General features: G+C 42.7%; 1 protein-coding gene across 8 annotated transcripts in view; it reads left to right on the forward strand.

Moving 5' to 3' along the window:
• The first annotated feature begins 2057 nt into the window (after positions 1-2057).
• SFMBT2 (Scm like with four mbt domains 2) overlaps positions 2058-27523 on the forward strand; it is a 267557-nt gene continuing 242091 nt past the window's right edge. For 2 of the 8 annotated variants that reach the window (XM_049882015.1, XM_049882022.1), the window contains exon 1: positions 4207-4405. The gene's annotated coding sequence lies outside the window, so the exon portion shown is untranslated. The other 6 variants (XM_049882021.1, XM_049882020.1, XM_049882018.1 and 3 more) reach the window with 6 other exon arrangements.

Below are 27523 nucleotides of genomic sequence, written 5' to 3' on the forward strand. Positions count from 1 at the left end.
AATGAAACCCTTGACAACTTTAATATTTTCTCTGTTTATCATGATGTGGCTTATTGGTCCAGTTGTGAGGATTTTTGTTCTCTTCATGTTGAGGCATAATCCATACTGAAGGCTGTGATCTTTGGTCTTCATCAGTAAGTGCTTCCAGTCCTCTTCATTTTTAGCAAGGAAGGTTGTGTCATCAGCATAACACAAGTTGTTAATGAGTCTTCCTCCAATCCTGAGGCCCAGTTCTTCTTCATGTAGTCCAGCTATATGCCGAAGATGGAGTAGATATAGCAAATTGCCTAACTTTTTCCTTGGTGTGCGCATTAATGCAGCAAGAGTTAAGTGGTCATATGTCTTTTTCTAAATAGCATAAAATAATATACTTCTAATTTTCAACTCTTTTGCAATAATTTTTGTTAAATAATACCTAGGAACATGTAGATTACAACAGAGAAACTTTTAAATTGTTGTTTTACATTCCTGATGAGGTGCTTTTGGGTTGTATCATCAAAAAAATGCAACAGTATCTAAATATTTTACAATCAATAAATACAATTTTAATATTTTCTAAAATAATTTAGCCTCATTCATATTAAAGAATTCCAAAGCCCCCTTGAAGCCCTAATTTAAGATATGTAGCTACCTTTTAAAGGTTGTGAATTTCACGGTTAAGCCATTGTTTACAATGAAGTAACATTTAGAGTAAGCTGGTATGATTAAAAGCTTATTTTTGCCAAGATTTTTAGTAAATGTTAACAATGTGTGGTGGGATCTCACGGTGTTAATCACAGCGAGATTTACATGGCTAAATTTCCCTGAGTTGGAGGATATTATGACTACTTTGGTTTTTTTTTGAAAAAGCATTCACAGTTTGCACCAGGGTTTTACCCTTGACTGAATACCCTGGATTTCCCTATCCACCTCCCCCCCCAACTTTAATTGATTTAGGGTGGCTCCTACTTCTGGTACCCGTGTCCCCAAAAAGCGTCTCATTTTGAAATAAAAATGAAAGTTGGAAAGTATCGCAGTGGGATGAAGGGGCCACTTTAAGTGTTTCAGGGAACCTTCTACCCAATTTTCATTTTCCTCATTGGTATCCTTGGATAAAAGAGAATGGAGGGAGAATGCAAAACAGAAAGCCAAGGAACATTTAAGAAAAATATATATATATAAGATTTAAGAAGCCACGTGGAAAAAGCCATGCGAAAGTAGAAGGGAACTGAACTTCCAGAAACTTCGTAATAGACGACGTTTAGGTTCTTTATAACAATGCCGTCATTGTGTATTGTAGCTTCATGATTTTGTTCCTTAATCATGATGAGTACAAAAAACGTAACTCCTACACACTGCTTTCTAGACGCATTGGCAAAGTTATGCAGGAGTCTGAGTACCAGAAACATACAGAGGCTCAACTACTTTGGAACAATCACAGACGATTGTATACACAGTCATCGAGTTAGGCATTAAGTGTTCTTTTGCATTTGTTTTCATTCTGATGAGATAACGTTCTGTGCATAATAATTAAAACTGTTAAACAAGCCTGGAGACAGCGCAATGGCGGGCTGCAGCACACGTCGTCACAGCTCGTGGACACTGATTCTTCCTCAAAACAGGAACCGCCCGGAAGTCCTGCCGAGGGGCGGGAAATGAGCGCCTGCCACACTCCCCCTGACTGAGCGAGGCCGCAAGGTCTGCGACGCACGTAGGAGGGACGCCGCAGCCCGCGTCCTGCAGGGCCACTGCCAAACCTGTTGGCTCAGCGGGGTCCGAACTGGGCTTGCTTTGGGGGAGGGGATCCGCACTCAGAGCCACCCGGCGCCCCACTGGTGCGGCGGGCTCTGCGCTTTGGTCATTCAATAGCTCGCGCAACAGGCGAGGAGAAGGGCGCGCTGATCGGGTCTCTGGGGCTGTAAGTCCTCCTTATATGGGCCCGCTCCCCGCTCCCATCTCTCCCAACTGGACAAGCTGTATGTTGAAGGAGCGAGGTGGCTGGGTTGTTTGAGACCAAGGACCAGAGCTAAACAGTGTCTGGAGTTCACACCCTCGATTCCTTGGAGTCTCTGTTAATCGGATTGAATTTGGAGCTGCCTGCGGGTACAAAGGGAGGCTGCGGGGGGGGGGGGGAGGCCCGAGGGTGATGTAATGGGTGGGGGGAGGGGACGGGGTTCAGTTTGGTTTGAGGAGTCTCTGCTTTCGGGGACCTTCAGGACAAAAAGGTCGGAACTCTGTCTTGGTGTCCCTAAGAGGAGGGAACTAGGGACCTGGAGGGTTCGCCAACTCGGACTGGAGTTTGAACTTTGCCGCCGTTTAACCTTGGCTGTGAGTCGCTTGATTCTTCTAGGTCTCAAGCGATTTATCTGGCAAATGGAGGTTGGGACATGTAAGAACCAAGTGACAGGACGGGTGAAGCCGTTTTAGACCTCTTAAAGCTCAATCCAAAATTGAAAGAAATGCGATTTCCGCAGACTGGACGTGCGCGCTCTGGATCTCTGAGCTCTCCTGATCGTTTCGGTGGAGGAGCGCTCCCTAAGGTCAGGGTTTGGCGAGAGCTTTTTCCGGGCAAGCCCCTCCAGAGGTGGTAATAGATCAGTGGGTCTGGGCGCGGTGAGCCGGTGGGGGACAGGAGCGGCGCATCCTTGGGCCCCGCGGTCCAGGAAAGGACTGGCATGGGCAGGACCCCCCTCCCGCGCCTTTCCACGCGCGGTCAGCTTTTGCTCCCCTCGCGGCATCGCAGGTCCCCGAACTGCCTGCAACCCTTCGGAGCGGCATCGACCTCTCAACCCAGACTCCACTTGTCCTCAAGGCCGGCGCTGGGTTGGCAGGACTAAAGTCAGAGCAGCCCCTGCTTGAGAAGGTCAGCCCCACAGCGGCCAGAGCGCCTTCCTTCCTCCAGAGAGGCATGGTGGGTGGAGCTGCGAACACGCGGGAGCCTCGAAGACCGCTGGCCCCCTGCCTGGGGCGGGATCGGGGCTTTGGGAGAAAGAGGTGGACATAGAATTGGTGGACTCTGAGAACTTTACCCTCTGCAATATAGCAAAAAACCTGACCAAACGTGTCCATTCTCTATTCCCAGGAAGATAAACGCCGAACTAAAGCCAGTATCTTACCGCCTCTCTACTAAAGGCAAAGCCCTCCTTCCAAGATCTTGGTATTGGCTACTCAGCAGTTGGCAGTTTTTCGGCCCTGAGGGCGTTTCGTTCAGTCTCTGTCCCATCAATTGCCAATAAGGCCCGGGAATTCTTTTGACTCCCGACAGGGTTCTCCCCTCGGTCCTCTGCGCTCGGCCCCCACACACCCCTGGCAAAGTGCTCGCTGGCCTCGCAGACGCCGCCTTGAAATTAAGCTCTGGACGTGGCTACGCCACCTCTAATTCACTCCATCAGCTCGCCGGGGGGCACGTTTTTCTCCAAATTCTCTAAGGATTCTTTTCCCGCCCTTCAATAACCAGCCCTAACCAGGCTCGCCCTGCCCCAGGCGGAGTCCCAGGAGATGCCGGTTCGATCTTTGTTACCTGGGTCCTGTCCCAGGCCAGCAGAACGCAGCTGCTTGCTCGCCCCAGCAGCCCCAACTTAATTTTCTCCCCCTTGGGGCATGTTTCCCTGGAAAATCCTCCTCCGCCCCATCCCGTCATCCCTAAGGAGTAAGGAAACGTTTGAATCTCCATAGAAGACGCTCATTTAAGTTCAGGGTAGGGCGGGGGGGGGGGCGAAGATTGCTTATTATAATTTGATTTCTCTCCCCTCGAAAGGATCCATCAGTGCATAAAGTGCAAGTTCGTGCGCTGTATTGACAGAGGAATTACTCGAAGGAGAAAAGGGACAGCAAACAGGAAAACAAAACAGCGTTCAGTCAAATGCTGTTTTTCCAGTTTTCCCTGAAGGTGTTTTTGCTGAAACGCTTGTGATTTGAACTTTCTGCAGATTATACATGGAGCTTAAAAAAAAAGAAAAAGAAAGGGGGAGTGGGGCGGGGAGGGAGAGAATGTGAGCATGAAATTTGTGTGTGTGAAGTGTGTGGCGTGGTGGGGGGGGTCGTATGCGGAGAGAAGGGCTTAGCGGTAGGGGCTGAGAAAGCAAGTCGAGAACGTAATGCAGGCTAATTGGCTTGAGAAATTTTGCAAACGCTGGAAAAGGTCATTGAAGGAGTTCGCTGCAGAAAAAAAATAATCATCTTAAAAAAGAGTGTCGGGCATGCGCACAGAGAGGATGCCATATTGGAATGAGACTGTAGTGGGAGCGGGAGGACGAGAGCCGGCGTGCGAGAGAGAAGGCAGCGGGCGGGGAGCGAGCGAGCGAGCGAGCGAGAGCGCGGGCGAACGAGAGCGAGCGAGCGAGCGAGCGAGCCCGGCCGCCCTCCACGGCGGCGCCCAAGGAGCGGGGCCTTCTTCCACACCGAGGGGTAGAGAAAACTTCACCAGGTAGGACGCCGCTCCGGCCGCAGTTCCCAGGCGCCCAGCCCGCCCGCGAGGTCTCTGGCCGGCAGGTTGAGTGCGCCGGTCAGTTTTTTTTTCCAGCTTATAAAAAAGGGTAGCTCGAGCCAGTCGGGGGTGGGGGAAGGAGGAAAAGAGAAGGGAAGGAGAAAAAAGCGACACCACTTCAGCGAAGCCCCAAACTCCGATTGCGCCCTAGGTTGTCATTTTTGCTTCCCTTTTCCCCTTCCACCGCGTTTCTTCGCTTTGAAAAGCTCAGCCTTGCGGGAGTACGTCCGTAGTTGCAAAGTGTTCTCCGCCGTGTGCAGCCTGCGTCTGCCGCGCAGCGGAGCCCCCACCCACGGCTCACCTTCCTCCTGTGTTCCCTCATTTTAGCCACGCAGCACCCCCTGCTATCCCTCGCTCCCCTCATCTCCTCCCCTCCTTGGTTTCTTTTTTCTTTTGGGGGTGTGTGTGTTGTGTTGGGGTTAGAAGGTGGTGGTGGTGGTGGGGAGGATTGGAGAACAGCAGGGGGATTAAAAATAGTATATATGTGGAATCGCCCTTTTGGAAACATTTGTCTATGCAGCCAAAATGAAATTTTCAATAGTAGTTTCGTAGCCTGCTCCAGCATGGATGATCTTTTTGTTTTTTAAAGTAATATCCTGTTACTTGGGGCTTTCCTGTTGTCTACTCTCATATGACCTCCTTTCAGAATTACTAACCTGATCTGGCTCCGGAGTTTATTTTTTTATGTGTGTATATCTTGGTCAAATCCACCAAAGAACAACTGTTCAAACTGCCTGATATATTTATTTATTTTGACACGGGGCTGCGGGAGGAGATTAGCCGGGGAAAGGGGCGCACTGGGGGAGTGGGGGGTGGGAAGTGGCTGAGACACGGTTGCCGGAGACATGTTCAGAGCCTGATCCACACTTGTGTTTTCTTGGAAGCGCTACAACTGCGGTGAATGAGTATTTATACACCGCGTCAGTTTCAATATGGCGGGCCAAGGTGTCTTTTAAAAACTGAAAATAAAGGTTTTGAGGTGGGAAAAAATCCAACTAGAGTTGCCATCCCTTAGTTTTGACTCTCTTTGGTTACCCCAGGAGCTACTTTAGCGAATTAAATGGGAAAAAAGAGAGGGAATGAGCTGCCCTCGTTTTTTCCGTGGTAAGAGTGCCTGTGTATAAAGTCCATTGCTAGAGGGGAAAAGGGTGGAGAGGTGGTGGTAGGAGGGGTGCCGGTGGCTCGGACTACGGCATGCAAGCACCACTGCCATGTGAGCGTTTAGGTCAGTGTGCAGTGAGGGGGGAGGGTGTCAAAGAGATCCGCCCCCAATGTGTGTGCGTCTTATAGCCAGATCCTGCCATGATTTGACGTGACAAACTGATAACACATGGTGAAAAATACGAGGGCAGAGGTAATCATTTATTTCGGCTTTCTATGAGACAAGTTCTCTTTCTCCCGGTCTGTATGCTGAATCCTGTGCGGTTAAAGCTCCGAATAGGTGGAGCAAGGAGGTGCTTATTAAAAGGGCTAACTGACCATGGTATTCAGTGCATTCCGGCTTGAGGCGCCAGTAGGGTTTTGTGTGTGCAGGGAGGCGCGCTGCGCTTACCGGTAGGCTTCTGCTTCTCTTCGCGCCTCGGTGAGGTGGGAAGTGGGGGGCGCGCTGCGGAGGGATGGGGAGGGCAAAACTGGAGAGGCAGAAAGGCAAGGTCGCGCGGACCTCGGCAGAGAGACCACTAGGGTCGGGACAAGGAGTTGCCCTCGTTACTTTTCCGAGTTGCGTTATAGAGAAGATGGGGGATGGGGAAAACGTTCTCAAAAGAAAGTGTCTCTTTCTCAGGTTGGACTCCTATAGTGGTGGATCTGAGTGGGGCGTTCTCAGGCTGTGGCGGGCGAGCGAGCAGGGGCTGTTGGCCGGTATATGGTGCCGGACAGGGCTCTGGAGGGGAATTTGAGAGCAAAATAGAACCGGTAAGAGCTCGAGGGAAAGTAAGCACGCACCCCCGGGCTTTAGAGGCACTCGGTATGTCGGAAGGTAGCTTAGCTGGGAACTGGGGTCCCCGACAGGAGTCGCCCGTGGCCAGGACGCGGCCGCCTAGCGGAGGTCGAGCGGCGGTGTCAGCTGGAGGGACTTGGGGGGGGGGGTAATGGGGGCCGCGCGGCCGCGGTAGCCTTGCGTGGTCCCCGGGGCTTGGCCAGCCTGGCGAGGGCAAATCCCGGGGCCCCTCTCCCGGCCTGCGAGCCTGACCACGCAGCTGTGAAGTTCCCTGAGATGTTTTTAAATCATAGGGCTAGAAACGATTTTGCTGGCCAGGTTTATAATTACCGCAGTAACGTGGTCTCTGGGCATTTGCAGGGGCTTTGGAGAAGGGATCGATAAGGGTCAGCTCTACCTCCCACTTAAACGGACGCCGCGTTGTTCGAAGGGCCTGCCCCTTCGAGATGCCCGTGGGTGGGGGCAGAGGGAAAAGCGTCACTGGGATTGGAGACGCATCGGCAGATTTCCCTTTCCCACCTGGGCGGCGAGGCTGAGCGATTGGCAAAGCTCTGGCAAAACCGCGCTTGGCCACCTTGGGCAAAGCCGCACGGCACGTCCCCCGCCCCTCCCAGCCTGCGTTTCCCGCGCGTCCTCCCCCGGCACAGCTCTCCTGTGGGCAGCCTTGGCGGCTTTGCTAAAGTAGAAACCAGCCTAAAATGGCTCTTTGCTTGTAAACTGCAGTTTCAGCCGGGAACCCCTCCGCTCCTCCTCCTGACGTCGGCGCTGACAAGCGCACAATTAACTCCAACGCCCCGAAACCCGCGATTTCTTTTTTCTTTTTTCTTTACCGGCTATGCCGTTGGAAGTGAATACACAATCGATTACAAAGAACATTCCACAAGATTGTTGCAGGGCCCAAGTTTTCCTTTCTTGTGCGGAGGAGAGAGAGGAGGGAGGAACCGAGACGAGGGTAGGAGCCAGGCCGACCACCGCCTCTGGAGCCGAGGGGGCTCAGGACCCTCCAGCGGTCCGGGGCTGGAGTACCTTCGCGCGTAAATTACCGACTAAAATCCCCCGCGGACGTGGATGTTGGCAGTGGGAGAAATCGCCACTCTCACTGGGTACATGTCTTTGATGGCGTTTTTGGTGTCCGGGAGTCCTAAGACAACGCCGAGAAGCTTGGAAAACTGTTCCCAAACTTCTAGAGACCTGCTTGCAGTTTCGCTTTCGGAATTTTCGGAATCTTTGGATTTCTAGAGTTGGGGTGGGATTCCGGGAAGAGTAAGGCGCTAGGGGCTGTGCTGATTCTCGTTTCCCCTTTCGGTGCAATAGTCAGACCTTTCACGGATTCTGCTTTTCACGGAGACATTCCCCTCCGTTGCCACTCGGGACCCCGCCAGCCGTCGTTTGAAGGACTGGGGCCCCCTCCGCCCCGCGCGCTGCCGCCCCCGCTCCGAAGAGCGGAGCCCCCGCGCCGCGTTTTGTCAGCTCCAGCAGCAGCGGCGCAGCCGCGGCTGATCCGGAGCGGATTGGTGGGAATACGCCTTTCCTATGAGAGCCGAACCTGCTTTAATCCTGATCCATCGTCCCTTCCCTCCGCTCTTTCTCACCCCTCCTTTGCTCTTTCCTCACCTTTTGACTTGTCCGGTAGCTAAGGGAACTGGGAGAGTGATTGGCGTGTCTACACCAAGTGAATGGATCCAGGTTGGAGAACCGGCAAATAGGCTTAAATTTGGCATCATTTCCTGGGTATGCGTTTGGGGGTGGGGACGGATATTGAACGGGCAAAGAGGTGGGGGAGGGGAGAGGCCTTGGCGATGGGAAGGAATTGTTGGCTACCCTGTCCTTTGAGATAGGAGATCTGCTGCTTTCTCTCTACCTAAGCATTAAAAGCGCACATAACTCCTTTTCCTCCCTGCCATAAAGAAATACTGTATGAAACCTTTATCTCAGCTCGTTGCTGGAACTAAGCTGCCGCCTGAAAGGAGGGGAGAAACACACCCATGCACACCCCAAATCCTCGATTCCCGCTCCAAAGTTTTTGCTGGGTGCAGGACTCATCTCTGGGTCAATGTAAAGCACTGCCCAGTGGCAGAGGGATTCGACAGCCCCCGTCCGAGAGAGTGTGATCAACTATTCTGTTTTGACACGTGTTTCTCTAGAATTGCCAACTGAGGCCTGCAGAGGTGAGAACTGTTCCCCATTTTCCTTTAGGATGCAAGCACCTTGGACCTCAAACAGGCCATCCCTCTGGGAGATGAGTTTCACTAATAATGGGAATTTCACTAATGTTTAGGTTAGTGTGCGTGTTTGTGTGGGGGGGGGGGTAGGGCGGGTGTGGGGGGGTGTCGAAGAGATCCACCCTGAATGTGTCTGTGCATCTTAGAACTAGACCCTAGACCCTGCCATGACTTGATGTGACAAACTGCTGACAAGTGGTGAAAAATACATGAGGGTAGAGGTAATAATTTATTTCGGCTTTCCTGGAGGTGAGTTCTTTTTCTTCCCGGCTGTGTGCTGAATCCTGTGCGGTTAAAGCCCCGAGTAGAGCGAGGAGGTGCTTATTAAAAGGCCTAACTGTCCACTGCATTCGGTAATTGATTAGAGAGTTTTTCCTCTTGACATTTTCCTGCAGAAATCATGGGCTAATTAAAAAAAAAAAAACAAAACTTATAGTTATAAATAATAAGCTTCATGATTCTCAACTTAAAAAAAAAAAAAAAGCCAAAATTGATTCCTGAAGAAGGGAGCAATGCCTTGGTGACCTTAGGGCTCTCCTCTCCACCCTGTTCTCTTTTTATCATGAGACCTTCCATTACTTTCCTGGGAGTCTTAAACATTTATCAAATCCCATTTCTGCTCATTCCAGCTGAGGTGGCATGTTTCTTCTTTCTCTACATTCCAGTGACCCCAAATGACTCACCAAATCTGAGAAGAAATGCAGAGTGATGGAAACATTGCTCTCAGCAGCAAGTGAATGAGGAGTCCCTGTCATTAATACAGGATGTTCGTGGGATCCAAGAAGTCCATACAATAAAAATGCAAACTCTCTAGGGCCTACACTTAAACCTAAAAGTTTTTGTCAGAATATCAAAGTAAAAGACTTTATTTATTTATTTTTAGTAGTTTGAACAGAAGTGGTCTATGCAATTTGAATTACCTCCAGTTCTAGTTTACTAGGCTCAACATAATTTCTCTCCTAGTATTTCCTTATTTGGAACTTTCGGAGTTCGTGTAACTGTAGTGGTCATAATGAATTTTTACCCACTTTAAAATAAGAAACCGTAAGGTTTTACCAACACGAAATTGGGATCTCTAATTCAAGATACAGCTTGTAGTTTTTCTAACTGTTCTTATGTCGACATTGCTTCCGTAGCAACTTTTTATTCCCGTTCTAGAAATAAAGTTTAGGGAAATTATGCTTGTCACCAAAAAAAAAAAAAAAAAAAAAAGAATGTCAACCTATGGATTCAGTGTAGTGATCTAGAATCTATAAGCCCTAGCTTGTAAAGAAGATTCCTGGCAGAAGGGAGAGGAAAAATCAGGAGGCCTGGCTTCTAGTTTCAGAGATGTTTCTGTCTAGTTGTGCGACCTTGGATAATTTACATCACCTTTCTGAGCCTTAGCTTTGTTATAAGGTCATTGGACTTGACTCTCATGCAAAGATCTTGATGTCTATCTTGAAAAAAAAATCTGTGATTTGATACATCGGTGATAATAGACCCAAGTGATTCATGTTTCAGACTCTCCTCTGAAGAGTTATGAAAACACTGCTGTCCCGGTTGACATTAAGAAGAGAGGATGTCTGTGAAAGCAGTTGATGAGTTGTAGTTCGCTCTGCAGAAATGCTGTATTGTTAATTATATAAGCTCCACATGGGGTCATGATTCCATTTGTGTTCTGGACAAGGTGAAGTGTAGAGAAATCAAAATTGAGGCATATACAAATGTAGCTTTCACAACCCACCCCTAATAATGGCACGGACTGGGCTAAGTCAGCATGACTTTGAATACAAGACATGAAGAAATACTTGATTTTGCTCTACAGTTCCTAGGACTAAAAGGGATCGTTCCAAATAGAACTCTGTATCCAACCGTTCCAGTAGAACTTCCAGATAGGATGGTGTTTGGACCTCATTTGGTGATATTCATAGTGTAATTTGATGACTTCAGCCCTTCTGGTAACCTAGTGAATGAGAGAATCAGATCTGAAGTTCAACGCTTTCCATTCCCTTTAGGCCAAACCACACTGCAGTACTTCCTCTTTGTAAGACTAAAAATTTCCTGGGCTAATTCATAAGAAAAATTATCTTCTTGGTTAAAACAAGTGTTGGCTCTGTTTAGGTCAGTGTAAGCAAGATGTTTGCAGGTAGGATTGTAAATATGGGAAGATCCTCAGCCTAGAGCTTTCAGTATAATAAGGAATGTTACAGGATTCATATAAAGTTACCAAGTAAAATTCTTAGGGATTGGGTTTGCTTGTTTAGTTCAACAGTGGTTTGGTTAAAACGTGCCACCATCACACTACCCATCTGGTTAATCTGTAGTGAATTTTGAAAACTGGTAATACTTTAGCATACATTGATAGTTTAAGGGCACTTGGATTATCCATAAGATGAAACTAATCAAAAAGTTTTGCTGTCTTGCCACATAGGTTTCCATTCATATGATAACAGAGATGTCTTTGACACTGATTAAAGAAAGAATCCTTTGTGCTTTGTTTCATTCGTTTTTGATTTAGAAAAAAAAAAAATGATACACTTTGGTAGATACAGTACCCATAGTGCTTGTTATTAAAGCATTTGGTAAATTCTGCAAAGTAGGAAAATACTGTCCGTAGTGGTGACTGGAGGAGTATGGTGGGGCAGGTGAAGTTGGAGCACATTTTTGTTTGTGTCTTTAAATCTAAGGTGTGTCTCTTATAGGCAGCATATAGACTGATCCTGTTTTTTATCCATCCTGCCACTCTCTGTCTCTTTATTGGTGCATTTAGTCCATTTGCATTCACTGTAATTTGGAGCACATTTTTATCCTGTGTATTTTCCCCTGTAGTTTTATTGGCTGAGAAAAAGATATAAAAAGATACTGAAGTATACCTTCTCTACTTTCAGCTATATTTGGCAAGTTTTTTTTCTTTTTCATTTCAGTAAAAATTAAAGTGTGAACTGAATCACTGTAAGCTATGAGTCTGAAATTCCAAGTGTAAGTTCCTATAACGTCTCATTTTAAATACAGTTTAAATGAACACCTGTAAGATGCTCATTTTAAAGCATTTGGGTCTGTAGGTCTAGGGATTAAAGATGAAAGGATTGTGGGATTAATCTGATTTGGAATTATCTATTTACTCTAAATAATTAAAAAAAATAAAACTAATAGCTACTTAACTAAACATCTGTTTAGCAGCCACTGTTCTTATTGCTTTACTTTTATATTTCATCTACTTTTATGCAAGTTTTACCACCTGCATTTTATAGATGAGGAGGCTGAGGCTTTAGAGGGGCCAAGTAACTTGTGCAAAGTGACACAACTGGCAAGGGAGTTAGCTTGGATTTGAATCCTACTCTTATATAGTCTTGAAATTGTAACTACTGTATATTGACTATGGTGCAGTGGTTAAGAGCTCGGCCGCTAATCAAAAGGTTGACAGTTCGAATCCACCAGCTGCTCCTTGAAAACAGTATGGGGCAGTTCTGGTGTGCTCTTTAGGGTCACTATGAGTTGGAATCAACTCAGTAGCAATGGGATTGGTTTGAGTTTTTTATATAGTCTTGAAATTGTAAGCACTCTATACTGAGTGATTACTATGTGTGGGGTTGCCATGAGTGGTGGTGGGGCAACTCGATGATAGCTAACTACTATGTGTGATGCATAGTATGCCTAGCCCTTTGAATGCGTTAGTTTATTTAATCTTTACAGGTGGTTGCGATTATCTTCATTTTTTTGATAAGGAAATTGAGTCTTTGGAGGCATTATACAAGGTTATTTAAATCGGTTTTTTTCTAGTATTTAATTTTGCAAGGGAGTAAGACTAGACAGTTTTCTTGTTGCATGTAAATTCAGATGGCTGTAGGAGAGCAGAGCTCTTAAATGAAGCGTAAATCAGTCTTTAAATGTAGAAGTGAAAATACTCAGTGTTCGTGGGTTAGATTAGAACGTTGTTCACTGGTATGTGAACTGATCATTAAAGATTTTGAAAGTGTTGACTTTCTGAAATCTCATCTCGATTAGGAAGAAAAGAAAATATATATGTATATATGAATCAATTTTATTTTTACACTTCTTCTGGGAAAGATGCTGTCACACCAACGTGGGTAAGAATAAGTATTAAACATTCTCAAGTCTTCGAAGAAGTGGAGGGTAGAAATCAAAAAAGACACCAATGAGATTTTCCCTTCTAAACAGTGTTGGCCACTGTTGAGTAGAGTTTTAGATTCAACTTACGTTTTTGATCTTTTATTGAATTATTTTCTTCTCCTGTAGAAAACTGAAGACAAAAATCAAAAGCTACTTTTCATGTGAGCGCTATGTAAACGCTGTCCTATGCCTCCTCTGTTCTGAGCAGTTGGTCACAGGCCCTTCTCCTAGTACAGTTGACCTCAGGCTGTGAAGCTGGCAAATCAAAGGTTCTTTACTCTATATGAGTAGAAATTAATTTCCCTTCATTTAAAACACAAGAGGAAAAACTCCGTTTTTGCCCAATCCAGGTAGCTGAATTTTCAGAGAAACTGGCTTTTGGCATTATTTTAGAAATTCACTTAATATGGGGGGGGAGGTAAATAAACTGTAGTCTGATGGTTATAGTGAACCAGATCTTGGGACTTCAGAGCCCTAGTTCTGACTCAAGGAGCCATGGTGGAGCAACAGTTAAGTTCCTGGCTGCAATTGGAAACCTTTGAAAGGTTGGAACCCACCCAGCCGCTTAGCAGGAGAAAGACCTGGTGATCTATTCCCATAAATATTAAAAACAAAACAAAACAAACAAAAAAAACCAAACCCACTGCCGTCGAGTCGATTCTGACTCATAGCGACCCTATAGGCCGTAGTACTTAACCACTATGCCACCAGCGTTTCCCCCATAAAGATCACGACCTGGCAGATTCTATGGGGCAGTTCTACTCTGTTACGTGGGCTTGCTGTGAGTCGGAACTGATTCAATGGAACCCAACAGCAGGAGCAACAGTTCTGGCTCAGAGTGTTGGTGTGACCCCGACTAAGTCATTTAACTTTAATCTTCAACCCTCCCATGTTTGGATTTTTTTTTTTTTCTTCCTGTGATGAATGGCAGAATAGAATTCTTTCTGGGTACAAATGTATTTTTAAAAACCTGCTTTACAAGGTAAAAGATATGTGTAATTACCTTTGTAGCTTTGTGACAAATATTCTTTTTATTAGGGAAAAACCTCTGATTCCCTTACAAGGTACCTACTTAACAATTGCAGAGGAAACTTTTGTGCTCACAGTCGTTTTTTCTTTCCCCTCCCCAACATCTCCAGGTTGGAAAAGATGTTTACCTCAGGGTGGTTTTTTTTTTTTTAAATTTTTTTAAAGCGTTATGTACTCAATAGTCATCTTGTCTATGTACTAAACAGAAAACACAGGCATGTAACATAAAAGGGGATCTGTCACTTGATATGAATGGTGCCAATTGGTGCGTGGCTTAGGTTAGAGTTCTTCAATTAAAAAAGACAGACATTCATAAGAACTGTTCTTAACAGCCTTCCAGTTGGTACATTTTCTGAAAGAGACACATTATTTATGTGGAGAGCTTGGAGAAATGGTCCGTAAAATGGCATGTCCTCGAGATAGCGGCAGCAAATGGTTTGGCAAGTCGGGGAGAGAGCAAAAAATACACTGCTAAAATTTAGGTTGTATCCTGGTGATCCACTCCCGTAAAGATTACAACCTAGGAAACCCTATGGGACGGTTCTACCCTGTCTTATAGGGCTGCTAGGAGTTGGAATTGACTCAGTGGTGCACAGCAGCGGTGTGGTGTGGGCATTTCTTTCTACAGGGAAGAAACTTGATTTGTCTAAAGGCAGAGCGGCGGGGAAGAGGAATCTTACAAAGAGGGAGCTGGGGAGGAAGGTGAGGGTTTACCTGGAGATAGTTAACCTGCAGTTGTATGACTGGAGGTCAGGATAAGAAATCTAGAGGGCCAAGGTTTAGTTTTCCAGGCAGTCTGCTCTTTTTAGTGATAAATATCATTGTTGGTATTAACTCTCTAAGTTGAACTTCATCTGCTTATAGAGACGCTTCGATCATAATTATTTTTTCTTAATGCTTACTTTATTTATAAACAAGCAAGTTCAAGTCATCGTTAGCAGTAGATATAAAATCACTGCTCCAACTCTCGGTATATGTTGAAAGCCGTAGATTGGGCCATGTTTTGCTCATTTTGCCGAAATTTGTTTCCTAAGATTTACACTGACAAGTCAACGTGATTTAGTTGTTGAAAGCCGTAGTCCTTATCCTACGCATTTTGTCATTGTTCACCCTGCTTGGAGCCTTCAGCTTCAATATTCTAGCCCAATTAAGAAGAGGCTTTTAGAGTTTCAAGGGTGTGTTTGAGAGACTTGCTGTTCATTTTTTTTTTTTTTTTTTTGGAGGTGGGGAGAAGTTGGGGAGGGATGATTTTTCAGGTGTTTATTCTGTGGTAGGTGAGATTCCTAAGGATTCAATATTTTATTCAGATTCTGTCTGCCTCATATAGACATTTCCAAGGAGAGAGCTAGGCTGACTCTTCTGAGTAACAGTAACATCAATGTGCTAATTAAAAAGGAAAAAAAAAAAGTTAAGTAAAAGGTTTAATACTGAAGCTGATGACAGTTTTCGAGATCCTTTGAGGCCTTATGCCTTGGCATAGCTAATCTCTGCCAAGTGTGCTTTCTCTTGATTTTAGGCGAGGAGATATGAACAGTTGGATGCCATCATTTTCATAAAAACTGACAGTTGTAGAACACTTTTTTTTTTTCTTCTGCATCTCTTCTGTAATCTGGTGTCTATAGCACTATTATTTAACTATAGCCAACTCTGCAATTGAAGGTACCAGGGTTGTACTCCATGCTGCTGTCCTGTTTGGAGGCAGGAGAATGGCTCTATGTAAAGTAGCAGGCAATATATAAAGTATTGAGATTTGGTGCTTGTCATTCATTGTCTTTAAAAAAAAAAAACAATAAAAAAACTGTGACTTAACTATGCTTTGGTCTTCCCAGCTAGCTGTATAGTAACACAGAACATTCTCATCTCTCTTGCTTTTTTTTAATCCTTCTCTGACTAAACTGTTGTGGCTTAGTACAATTTATCAGATTAAGTCTTTGAGTAGCCAGCTGGGCATTTAGGACTATTTGTCAACTAGCCACATCTTTTCTGTCTGTTGTGTCCTGGCCATTTCCCAGTTCAGACTCTGGGACCAGTGAGGCTTATCTCCCCGTTGTCCATCTCTCTCAAGTGTCCAAGCTTCCCAAGCCTGAGGGGCTCCCTACTTCTCCTTGTTCAAGCCTTATTTTCACAAGGCCCAGCTCAGGACCTCCCTCTTCCATGAAAAATTTTGTAATCCAACTCAAGCCATGGTGACTGTTTCCTTCCTTGAGTCACTATTCCATTCTAGTGGATGTAGAATTATTCTCTTCTGTCATATACACTAACGTGTTGCCGTCGAGTCAATTCCGACTCATAGTGACCCTACAGGAGAGAGTCAAACTGCCCCATAGGGTTTACAAGGAGCAACTGGTAGATTCGAACTGCTGACTTTTAGGTTAGCAGCCGAGCACTTAACCACTGTGCCAGGAGCCCTGGTGGTACAGTAGTTAAAGTGATTGACTCTTAACCGAAAGGTTGGTGGCTCGAAGCCACCAGCGACTCTGCGGGGGAAAGACATGGCAATCTGCTTCCATAGAGATTTATGGCCTTGGAAACCCTATGGGGTCATTATGAGTCGAAATTGACTTGATGGCTATAGAATCATATACACTTAGTTTTAACAAGGAAGGCAGGTGAAAATCCAGATTGCCTGAAATGTTTGCGGGGGCGATAAGACTAGGAGGCATTTAGAGCAGTCCTTCTGTTTCGCAGATAAGGAACAGTGTTGCTTGTATGGTTAACAGGCCAAGAGCACAATCCGATAAGTGATAACTTATATTGCAGTACAAGCCCATGTCTTCTGCTTCCCCATGTCGTGTTTGTTACGTTTCCCGTGTGCTTTATAGCCAAAGTAAATTAGAGTGTTTTTATTTACTTTACATAGTGATTTGCGGTCACACTCCAGTAAAGAGTAAGCTTCCTTCATGCATTTAAATGATATAATTTACAAAATTTGATTTATACCCAAGTTTAAGACTATGTCTTTGGCTTAAAATAAACATAAAAAATCTGAAATGCTTTTCAGTTGTTTTATGAATCCCTCACTGGATTGCGGAGCTCTGTAGGCTGGGCTTACTCTTTTGGCTGCGTGAAGTTGTTACCTGTCATTGTTTGTGTCTTGGTTGACTACGTAGAAGGTGCTTCTTTAGGCATCTTCAGCTTTGTGGCATCTTTCAGGCATAAGTGCTGTGCATCTGTCTGGCCTTTCCACTCAGAAAATTAGGCAATGATTATTAGACATTATCTCTGCATGTCTAAGTTACAGAAGGATCCTGTGTAAGGTTTCTTTATCTTTCGTGTTCTCGTGACTGCATACAACACATGGTCTAAAAGGACTTCTGTACACGTGTGTGATGTGAAACACAAATCTGTTGTGGAATAGCAGGTTTCCTTAGTTTTGTTACACACTTGGATCGATACTCTAATTTATTCCTCCTAATAACTCTTTTTTAATACTTGTAAGTAAAGGGAAAATCCTATGTTTCTGGTTTGTTCAGGATGTCAGGGCCAGGTGTGTCTATGTTTGTGCTAATTCTAAGACTTCTGCTTCTTTTATGAGACACTATGACCAAGCATTTCTGTGTCATGTGTTTCATGTAGCTCAGTCATTTGCTTACCCAGGATGGTATAATGGTTAATGTTGTGTGTCCACTTGGCTGGGACATGATTCTCAAGTGGTTTGGCAGTTATGATATACTTTGGCAGTCGTATGATGTTGTGATGACTTCCATGATGAGATTTGACATAATGTGATCCACCGCCATGTTGGGATCTGCTGTGAGTAGCCAGTTAGTTGAAAGGGAGTTTCCTTGGGTATGTGGCCTCCATCAAATGTAAGTAGACATTCTGGCCATTCTGGCAAGGCTCCTGGGCTTTTGCCTGCTCTGGATCCTGCAGCTGATGAATCTTGGGATTCATCAGTCTTCGCAGCCTGTGAGCAAGAGCCCCCTGCTCTCTGACTTGCCAGTCTTGGATTTGGTATCCCCTGTGGCTCCGTGAATCAGGAGAAGCCTCTATCCTAACCCATAAACTTGGGGCATTCCAGCCTCTACAATCATGTGAGCCATTTCCTTGACATAAATCTCTCTCTCTATATATATTTATACACTTTACTGGTTTTGCTTCTCTAGAGAACCCAGCCTGAGACAGATGGTGTTTATCTTTGTGGCTTGGATGCAAATTTATGGCACCAAACCAAAAATCCCGTTGCCCCTCGAGTCAATTCCCTTTCATAGTGACCTTGTAGGACAGAGAAGAACTGCCCCTGAGGGTTTCCAAGGAGTGGCTGGTGGATTCGAATTGCCAAACCGCTGACTTTTTGGTTAGTGCACAGGCTCGTAACCACTGGGCTGCCGGAAACCTATACTGCTATCTTGATGCAAAGATCTGTTGCAGAGTAGTATTTAGTTGGGTATTTCCAAGCCTAATCCGTTTTTATAGTAACGAAGTAGTTAATAGTACAAAAAAATATTTGTAAGTAAATAAAGAACTTTCAAGATGGTGCACAGGAGGTCTGCACTTTTCGCTGGGCTTTCTCTTCTCTGGAGCAGGCAACGTGTATGGTTTTTATTTTTCTTATTTTGCGCATATCCATTTTTGAACAACTGATTTAACTCACTGTATACTCATGTGTAAATACATGGTGTTTGATTGGAAGGTTAAAAGGTGACGGAACCACGAATTAGAAGACACAATATGTTATTGTGGGAATAGTAGGCTGCTGCCAGCCCTGGTATCTTCTCCTGGACGGCCTATTATCCCCAGCATTTCTTACTTCCTAGTATCGAGGTATGAATCTGATAGTAAAAAATTAGCATTTCTTATGGGGCGGCAGTTTGTGTCAGATTTCAATCTATTTTGAGTGAAAACCAATGAAGCCTGGTTGAAAAATGGTGAGCAAATTGCTGTCCTAATCAGGGTAAATCAAGCTCTGAATATATGGTGGATGGCAAAATTCCATAAACCTTCTGCCCCAAACAATCAGTTCATCTCATCTGATGATGGAATGAGGCAGGGCCTGTCTCTTCTTAGAAGGGCTGAGAGTTGGTTGGTAAGAGTGGGGAGGAGACGTACTTACTCAGGCGTTATTAGCAGAGTGATCTGGGTGACAGGATGAATATAAATAGAAGGACGCTCATGTTGATAATAGCGCTTGGCACTTAACACTGCTTTTCCTCTTCAAAGCCATTTACAAATATGATTCTTCCATATACCCTTGTGATCCGAGGGTGTTATTTACATCTTGATTCTTTGGAAAAAGGAAGCAGTGATTTTCCGAGATCAAGTCTTGGTCACAAATTTGGTGCACATCCCTCAGAATCTTCTGAGATTTTTCATTTTGATTGAAGTATTTTGAAAAGTCTTAGATTAGGTTTCCTCTGTTCATTTTGAAATTCCTGGAATGTGAAATGAGGCCGTTTTCTCTGTGATTTAGACATACTAGATTTCCAAGGGCAGTCCGAGCATGTCTGGAATTTCATAAGCTTTTAGTTTAGACCTTTACATTTTATTTTCTATCAAGAGGATGTTTCCTGAGTCTTGTAAAAAACAAACAACAGCAAACCTTTTTCCCAGTTTAGAGTCGCAAGCCTGAGATTATGAGTTATTAGTTAGTAAAGATACAGCTTCTTGAGCTACCTTAAGTCTGATCAGTTTGAAAAGTCTGAGTAATCAGGTAATTTTTAAAAGAAATATAACATTTCTTTTATCACTAGTATAGTGAGCCCTTCTTAAATAGTGAGGTTGTGGAACCCTGCTTTAATGAAAGAACTTAAGAATGATTTCTAATGCTAAGATAGCTTTGTTATCACAATGTAAAATTTTACTTTCTCACTTGAGTTTGGTTAATTTCACTTTCATTATACGTGGATGCAATGCTAGTATGACATCTGTGTTCAGTAAAACAAAATCAAGATGAAAAAATGGAATGTGAATCAGAACTAAAGAAGAGAATTTATTGACTCATAACTAGAAATCCAAAGTAGGAGCTGGACATGTCTTTACTGCTTTGGAGCTAAGAGGAAAATATTCTTTCTTACAGAGTATATTTGTCTAATCTCAGGGAAGAAACTGATTGTGTGAGTTTGGGATGCTGGATGCTAAACCAATCAGAGTAGCCAGGAGACCTCAAGTCTTTATATATTGGGGTATGGGATGAGCCTTTTCTGTGCCATTTGACAAGGCTAAGGAAAACACTTAAAAGATACATTTGGGTTTCCTAACATAATGACCCAGCAAGGCCACTTAGACAGTGAATTCCATAGACAACAGCCTCTTACCCGTGTGTTCAGAGATATCAATCAGCTTTTTAAAGGGTGTTACCAGACTACTGAGAAAAGCAGCTAATATAAAAACAGACAAAAATTAACAAAGAGGAAAAAAACCCAAACTTCTCAAAAAGAGAGAAGAACATCTTAAAAGATCATTAGTAGCCTCAGGGATATAATAGAATATTTTGCATCCATGAAACAAAAGTAGAATAGCATGAAGAAGGGAATGTTGTAAGAACTGAAAAGAACTTTTGGAAATTAAAATATAAAACTCAGAAGAGTTAGAAGAGAAAGTTGAGAAAATATCTTAGATGGTAGATTTAAAAAAGAAACAAAAAGTGAGAGAAAATGAAGGAAATTAAAGGCAATCCAGTGTTTGATTGAACAGGATTTTAGAATGAAAGAACAGAGGAAACAGAGGTGAGTAAATCAGCAATAATTCAAGAAAAATCCTAGGACTGTGGTATTGAAGGAAGTCTCTGAGTGGCCTCAAGCTCAAAAGTTTATTGCCACCAGACACATCATTTTTGAAATTTCAGAACATCAAAAGATTAGTAAATAGGGTGGTATCAAACTCTTAACAATAGAAGCCAGAAAACAATGGAGCAAAGCCCTCAATACCTGAGGGAAGATGTTTTTCTGGGTGGAACTTGATACCCACCTGAACTATTTGTAGGTTAAAGACATTTCTAGCCATATAAGGCCTCACAAGTTTTACTCCTCTAAGCCCTTTTTTAGGAAGCTACTTTGGCACTAGTTTTTTTTTTTTTTTTTTTTACTTAAGAATGTGCTCCATGAAAAGGAGAGAAAACCAGGAGAGAGGAAGACATGGGATACAGAAAACAGGAGATTTTGCAGAAGAGAGAGGTGAAGAGAATCCTCAGGGTGATGGTGAGGAGAGATCTCAGGATAGCACTTGTGTACCAGGCATAGAAGGCAGTCACTCTAGGTTAGAACAGAAGACCTTAGTTGAAATTACTTCAAGGTGAAATTGATAAAATATCGTGCATCTGAATTTATTGAGAGCAGATTTAGACAACTGATGGAAAATTTGAGTTTGAATTGGTGATCCAAAACCCATAAAAAACATATGTAGAAAACTAAGGACATGGAAAAACAAGATCATTATTAACTCCAGGGAAAAGTTGTATAAGAAAGGAAAAGTAATCATATCATGGTATATACTACATGGTTCAGCTGTGATGAGCTTATGAGAGAGAGAGAGAATGTTGGGAACCAAGCAAAATGGCAAAAACTGAAAAATTAAGGAAAAAAAAAACCAAAAAAACAAACCTGTTCCTATCAAGTCGATTCCGACTCATAGTGACCCTACAGGACAGAGTAGAACTGCCCCATAGGGTTTCCAAGGCTATCATCTTTACAGAATCAGATTGCCAGATCTTTCTTCTGCAGAGTGGTTGGTAGGTTTGAACCACCAACCTTTCAGTTAGTAACAGAGTGTTTAACTGCTGTGCCATCAGGGATCCTTGAAAAATTAAAAAACAGCATATTATTTGGAGATTCGGAAATGAATGTCAGAACCCTTAGCTGGAAGAATTAAAAGTGTGGCCTCTGGGAGCAGGAAATGGGGGAGGGAAGAGGACAGAGAGCGCTGATTTCTTTTTGTGGGGGAGGGGGCGAGGAATCTAAGCCTTATGGAATTATTTGATTCTCTAAATTACATGCAAGCACAACTCTGATAAAAAAATCATCTGCTAAGAACTGAGAGGCATCATGAGAAGGACTCCTAGAGTTTATATCATCTAGGTTCCTTTTTCATTTATGAGAAAACCAGTGTCTGGAAAAAGAAGTTGCTCAGAGACTTTATTAAGAGAATATCTCAGCCATGACTAATCAACGTGGTAAATTCTTAATATTGTCATTCTTACTGAACTTTTACGGAGAACAGTTGTGCCCTACTTCAGGCGGATGGTATAGGAAAGATGGTTGCGAAACAGTTGAGATGACTGGCATTCTGTAAGTTTTTGCTTTGCAAAACGATTTCTAGTAAAACCAGTCTTCCTCTCTCCACATTTAAATGACTGCAGAAATACTGCGTTTTCTAGGGCACTGATAGGTATCTTTTGGTGAAGAACTGCTTTGATCTTTCTAAATAACCAAGATAAATTTTTTTTTTTTTTTTTTTCCATAAAGCAGTGATTGTCAAACGGTAGTCCTTGGGCTGGGAGATTACCAGGTCCACCCCAGATCTACTCAGTCAGAATCTCTGGGGGTGGGACCCAGCAATCTGAGTTTTGATGGGGCCTTTGTCTGATGTAGTTTAAAAGTTTGAGATCCACTGAGATAGCTGATGAGATTAGGTAATGCCGCCCTCTCACTTAGGAGTTAAGGTCATGCTGAGACTCTCCAAAGTAGAGGATTCCTGTTATTTTCCTACACCCTTCATTCTCTTTGAAGTTTAAAAACACCTTGGTCAGTATAAATATGAGCTGTGATTTTTAAACAAACCAAAGACAGTATTTATATTATTGATAGGATTATGATAAAAATTTAGAACAAGCAATTATTGAGTTCGCTGGTAATAGTGTAAATACTATTTTAACCTGCTTATAATTATTTCTCATGAAGACCCCATGTGTGCAGAGTAGAACTGTCCCGTAGGGTTTTCAAGGTTGTGAACTTTCAGAAGTAGATTGCCAGGCCTATCTTCTGAGGCACCTCTAGGTGGGTTCCAACTGCCAGTGTTTTAGCTAGTAGTTAAACGCTTAACCATTTGCGACAAACGTAACTACCAAACCAAAAACCAGACCCATTGCATCAAGTTGACTCCAGATTCATGATCACCCCAAGATTATGAAAAAGGAGCACAGTACTTCTAGGATATATTTATTAGGACTGGCTGTGTATCAGTGACCCAAGGTTGTTATTGTTGTTGTTAGGTGCCGTCGAGTCAGTTCCAACTCATAGCGACCCTGTGCACAACAGAACGAAACACTGCCCAGTCCTGAGCCATCCTTACAATCATTGTTATGCTTGAGCTCATTGTTGTAGCCACTGTTCAGTCCACCTCGTTGAGGGTCTTCCTCTTTTCCGCTGACCCTGTACTTTGCCAAGGATAATGTCCTTCTCCAGAGACTGATCCCTCCCGACAACATGTCCAAAGTATGTAAGATGCAGTCTCGCCATCCTTGCTTCTAAGGAGCATTCTGGTTCCAAGACAGATTTGTTCATTCTTATGGCAGTCCATGGTATATTCAATATTCTTCACCAACACCACAATTCAAAGGCGTCAATTCTTCTTTGGTCTTCTTTATTCATTGTCTAGCTTTCACATGCATATGATGTAATTGAAAATACTGTGGGTTGGGTCAGGCACACCTTAGTCTTCAAGGTGACATCTTTGCTCTTCAACACTTTAAAGAGGTCCTTTGCAGCAGATTTACCCAATGCAATTAAAAAAAAAAAATGCAATGCATCTTTTAATTTCTTGACTACTGCTTCCATGGCTGTTGATTGTGGATCCAAGTGAAATGAAATCCTTGACAACTTCAGTCTTTTCTCCGTTTATCATGATGTTGCTCATTGGTCCAGTTGTGAGGATTTTTGTTTTATGTTTAAAAAAAAAAAAAAAAAAAAATTTTTTTTTTTTTTTTATGTTGAGGCACAATCCATTCTGAAGGCGGTGGTATTTGATCTTCATTAGTAAGTGCTTCAAGTCCTCCTCACTTCCAGCAAGCAAGGTTGTGCCATCTGCATAACACAGGTTGTTAATGAGTCTTTCTCCAATCCTGATGCCCCGTTTGTTCTTCTTCATATAGAAATGGACCCAAGGTTAGTGTGGTGTAAAAAAGATATGTTTATTTTTCTCTGAAATTGTAGTCAGGAGCTGACAGAGCAACTTTATAGTCTCAGGATCAAGCTTCCATTGTCTTTGCTCACTCTTCATGGGGGCCTCCTTCTGCCTGATCCAAGGTGACCGACTGCAAAGGATGGATGGCAAAGGCATGCCCCTCCCCTTGAAGAATTTTACCTAGAAGTTGAACACCTTAATTCCTTAAACATCCCATTGGCCAGAACTTCATGATAGGAACACATGTAACTACAAGGAAAGCCAAGAAATGTTTATTTTGGCTAGCCAGAAGAAGGAGAAAAAGGTTGTTGGGGAAACAATTAACAGTCTCCATCGTAATTTCTATCTGTGTGCGTATAAACGTATATTCTGTTCACAGTAGAATGTGTTATCACGATAAAATCATGAGACTGCATTCCCAAGCCATGCAAAAGCCAGTTATCCCTTTATAAGCCTACCTGTATGACCCCAAACTTAATTATTGCTTAACTAATGGGGATATAACCTATGGGGCAGCTGTACTCTGTTCTCTAGGGTCTTTATGGGTCAGAATAGACTAGAGGGCAAGGGGAAATGGGAATATGTGAACAGTAGTCATAGTTCCTGTTTCTGTGACTTTTCTCGTAAGTAAATGAAAGTTTGCTAAACTGAAACATTGCCTTGTATATGTAAGATTTTGGTCTATGGTAAAAACAGGATAAAAAGAACCCAGTGGGATAAGGATGGATTATTTAATGATTTTGGTCCTATCTGTTATTGGGGAGAAATGAACTCAGAGCTACACCTCACAAAATATTTGAGCATAAATTCTCCAAGTGATAAAAAGTTAAATGTGAAACCTGAAATCCCAAAGAAGTTAGACTTTTGGTATTTGCCTGGGGGAGGGCTTTTTGAGAATACAAGACCTAGAAGAAATAAAGGGAATGGGTAGCTTTGAGTAAGTTAAAAACAAACAAACACTTTTGTATGCCAAAAGGAGCTGCTATGTTGGGGAAAATATTTACAATAACTTTGTAAGATAAGAGTTCTTAAAAATTCATAAAAAATAACGGAGTTACACCGTGGGGAGGGATGTGAACAGAGACGTTACACGAGAATTATACATTACTATTTTTTTTTTTTATGACGGGATACCATTTTTTGAATATCAAACTGAAAAAGGTGGAAGGAAATAGTATTTATGGCTAGTGAGTGTATTAAGTTTAGACGTACATTCTCATACACTGCAAGTTAATGTGTGAGCATAGCAATCTGAATAGCATTTAGCAGTATGAACCACAAGGCTTAAACGTTTTCCTGTATTTTGATTTCATGCGGTTCTACTCTGTCCTATGGGGTCGCTATGAGTCAAAATGGACTCGACGGCACTGGGTGGGCTACTCTGACTCCTAGGATTCTATATTAAGGAAACGTTGGAAATGTAAATAGTATTTATGACTGAGGGTGATCAGCACAGCACTGTTTATAATGATGAAAAACGAAAAAAACAAACAAAAAACAGCTTTTTTTTAGCCACTTAAATTCATTTTTCAAAGAATTTTAATGACACGGAGAAAATGCTTTTTAAGTAATGTTAAATGAAAAATGGATTAAAGTTTAGCATTCTGTGTGAGCTCTTAAAATCGAGAGAGAAATTCTTAGGAATATAAAAGTGATTATCCCTGCATGTTAGAATTAAAAGTGATTTTAATTTGTTCCTTTATCATTTTATTTTTCCAAGATTTCTACAAAGAGTGTATCTTCTATTAAGAAAAATAAGCAAACATTACTGGACAAGCGAAAGTGTGACTCATTTGCCCCCTCCTCAAAAAAAAAAAAAAATGCAGCCATGTGAGTGGAAGTAAAGCCTGAGTGGCGTGTCACTGCGTTCAGACAAAACCATGTGAGATTTTCAAGATTTAATTCTGCCACTTGTTCAGGTGGCTTTCTCTTTGGTATTTATTTTGTTACCCTTGAGTTCCATTTTTGACGGCTGATTTGGTGCATTTAAATTGGTGTCTAATTTCACCATCTCAGATTGCCTTTGTAAGTGTTCCGTTAGAGGCCAGTGGATAGAGAGTTGAACCACTAGGGACCCAAAAAGACTTTAGCAAAACTTTTTTTTCCTTTATAATAACTGTTAGATAAGCCATTAACTAATTTATTAATAATTACATTCATGAGCTTTTTTTTTCTTTACAGAAAAACCTTGTGCCTGATTGTATTTTTGAGGTGCAGTGATTTTCTTGAATGTATAAAACCAAAACGAACCCACTGCCGTCGAGTCGATTCCAATTCATAATGACCCTATAGTGACCCTATAGCGACCCTGTAGGACAGAGTAGAACTGCCCCATAGTTTCCAAGGAGTGCCTGACGGATTTGAACTGCCGACTTCTTGGTTACCAGCCATAGCACTTAACCACTACGTCACCAGGGTTTCCTCTTGAATGTACAGATGAATGAAAAAGAAAATAATCTCAGTATGACATTCAGAATTTACTCTAAGATTGCTTGTCCTCTGAAATTGTATCGATATAAAAATGTAGCACATTCAGTAAAAACCTGCGTTAAGAAGCTTGACATGAATCGTTTGTGGAGTATTATTAGGAAAACTACTAAGTCTCTTTTTGAAATTTCTTATGTTTTAAAATTCCTCTGTTCTCCATTAAGTAGCTTGACATTATTAAATTAAAACATTTAAGAGAGCCAAGAATGACTGGTTATTTAGGACCGTGCTTCAGACCCTCAGATACAGTAAACTCCAGCTTACATACTATGGCAGTGGTTTAGGACGTGCCCTCCAGTAGTAGCCACTAGCCACATATAGCTAGCTATTCCAGTCTAAATTAATTAAAGTTGTAATTAAATTCCTCTCTTGCATTAGCCACTTTTTAAAAGTGTTAAATAGCCACATGTGGCTGAGTGGCTACCGTATTAGTGCAGTTTTAGAAAATTTTCATCATTGTAGAAAGCTCTTGTGCACAGAGCTGGTCTGGAGATTCAAAATAGTTAACAACCCCCAATAATTTCTGGTTAGCTTTAGCATATTGTATAATGCATCTTCCTCCTTACCTGTTTCCTTCCTAACAAGGCTTTCCTTAGCCTAATGGGAAAATTAGTTATGTTCTTTGAATACCAACATCCCAAATGACTGGAGGAGGCAGATTGAAAACAGTTTTGGAGGGTAGGAGAGGATGCTTATTATTTTAAAAAATGTCACGTAGAGAAATGGATAATCTGAAAGCAGAGTACATACAGTTAGTACTAAAAAAAAGAAAGAAGCCTGATAGGATCATAGAATGTTGGATTTGGAAAGGGTCATTGATTACATCATATCAAACCTTCTTATTTTATGGATAAGGAAATCAGAGAAGTTATTTGCTCAAGTCACACAGCTAGATAGTGGCCTTGTTATTCTTTACTCTTCAAATTCATTGTGCTTTTCACTGGGCCAAGACAATATTTTTAAGAAGTTCCAGCGCCATAATTCTGCTGTTAACAGCTTTAGAGGCAAGAGGAGCTGATTATTGTGGAACTTTACACATGATCACAAACTGTATTGTAAAAAACAGGAAATTACCCCTGAACAACCCAGTCTTCTGAACTTTCTTATGTCTTTGGAAAAAAATGCTGATTTAATTAATGGACACATTTACTTTCAGACTTAAAATTACGTATATTTTAAGAATCAAAAGGAGATATGCTTCGTTTTAAAAGT

The sequence above is a fragment of the Elephas maximus genome, chromosome 4 (genome assembly GCF_024166365.1).
Source record: "Elephas maximus indicus isolate mEleMax1 chromosome 4, mEleMax1 primary haplotype, whole genome shotgun sequence".
Taxonomy (NCBI): Eukaryota; Metazoa; Chordata; class Mammalia; order Proboscidea; family Elephantidae; genus Elephas; species Elephas maximus.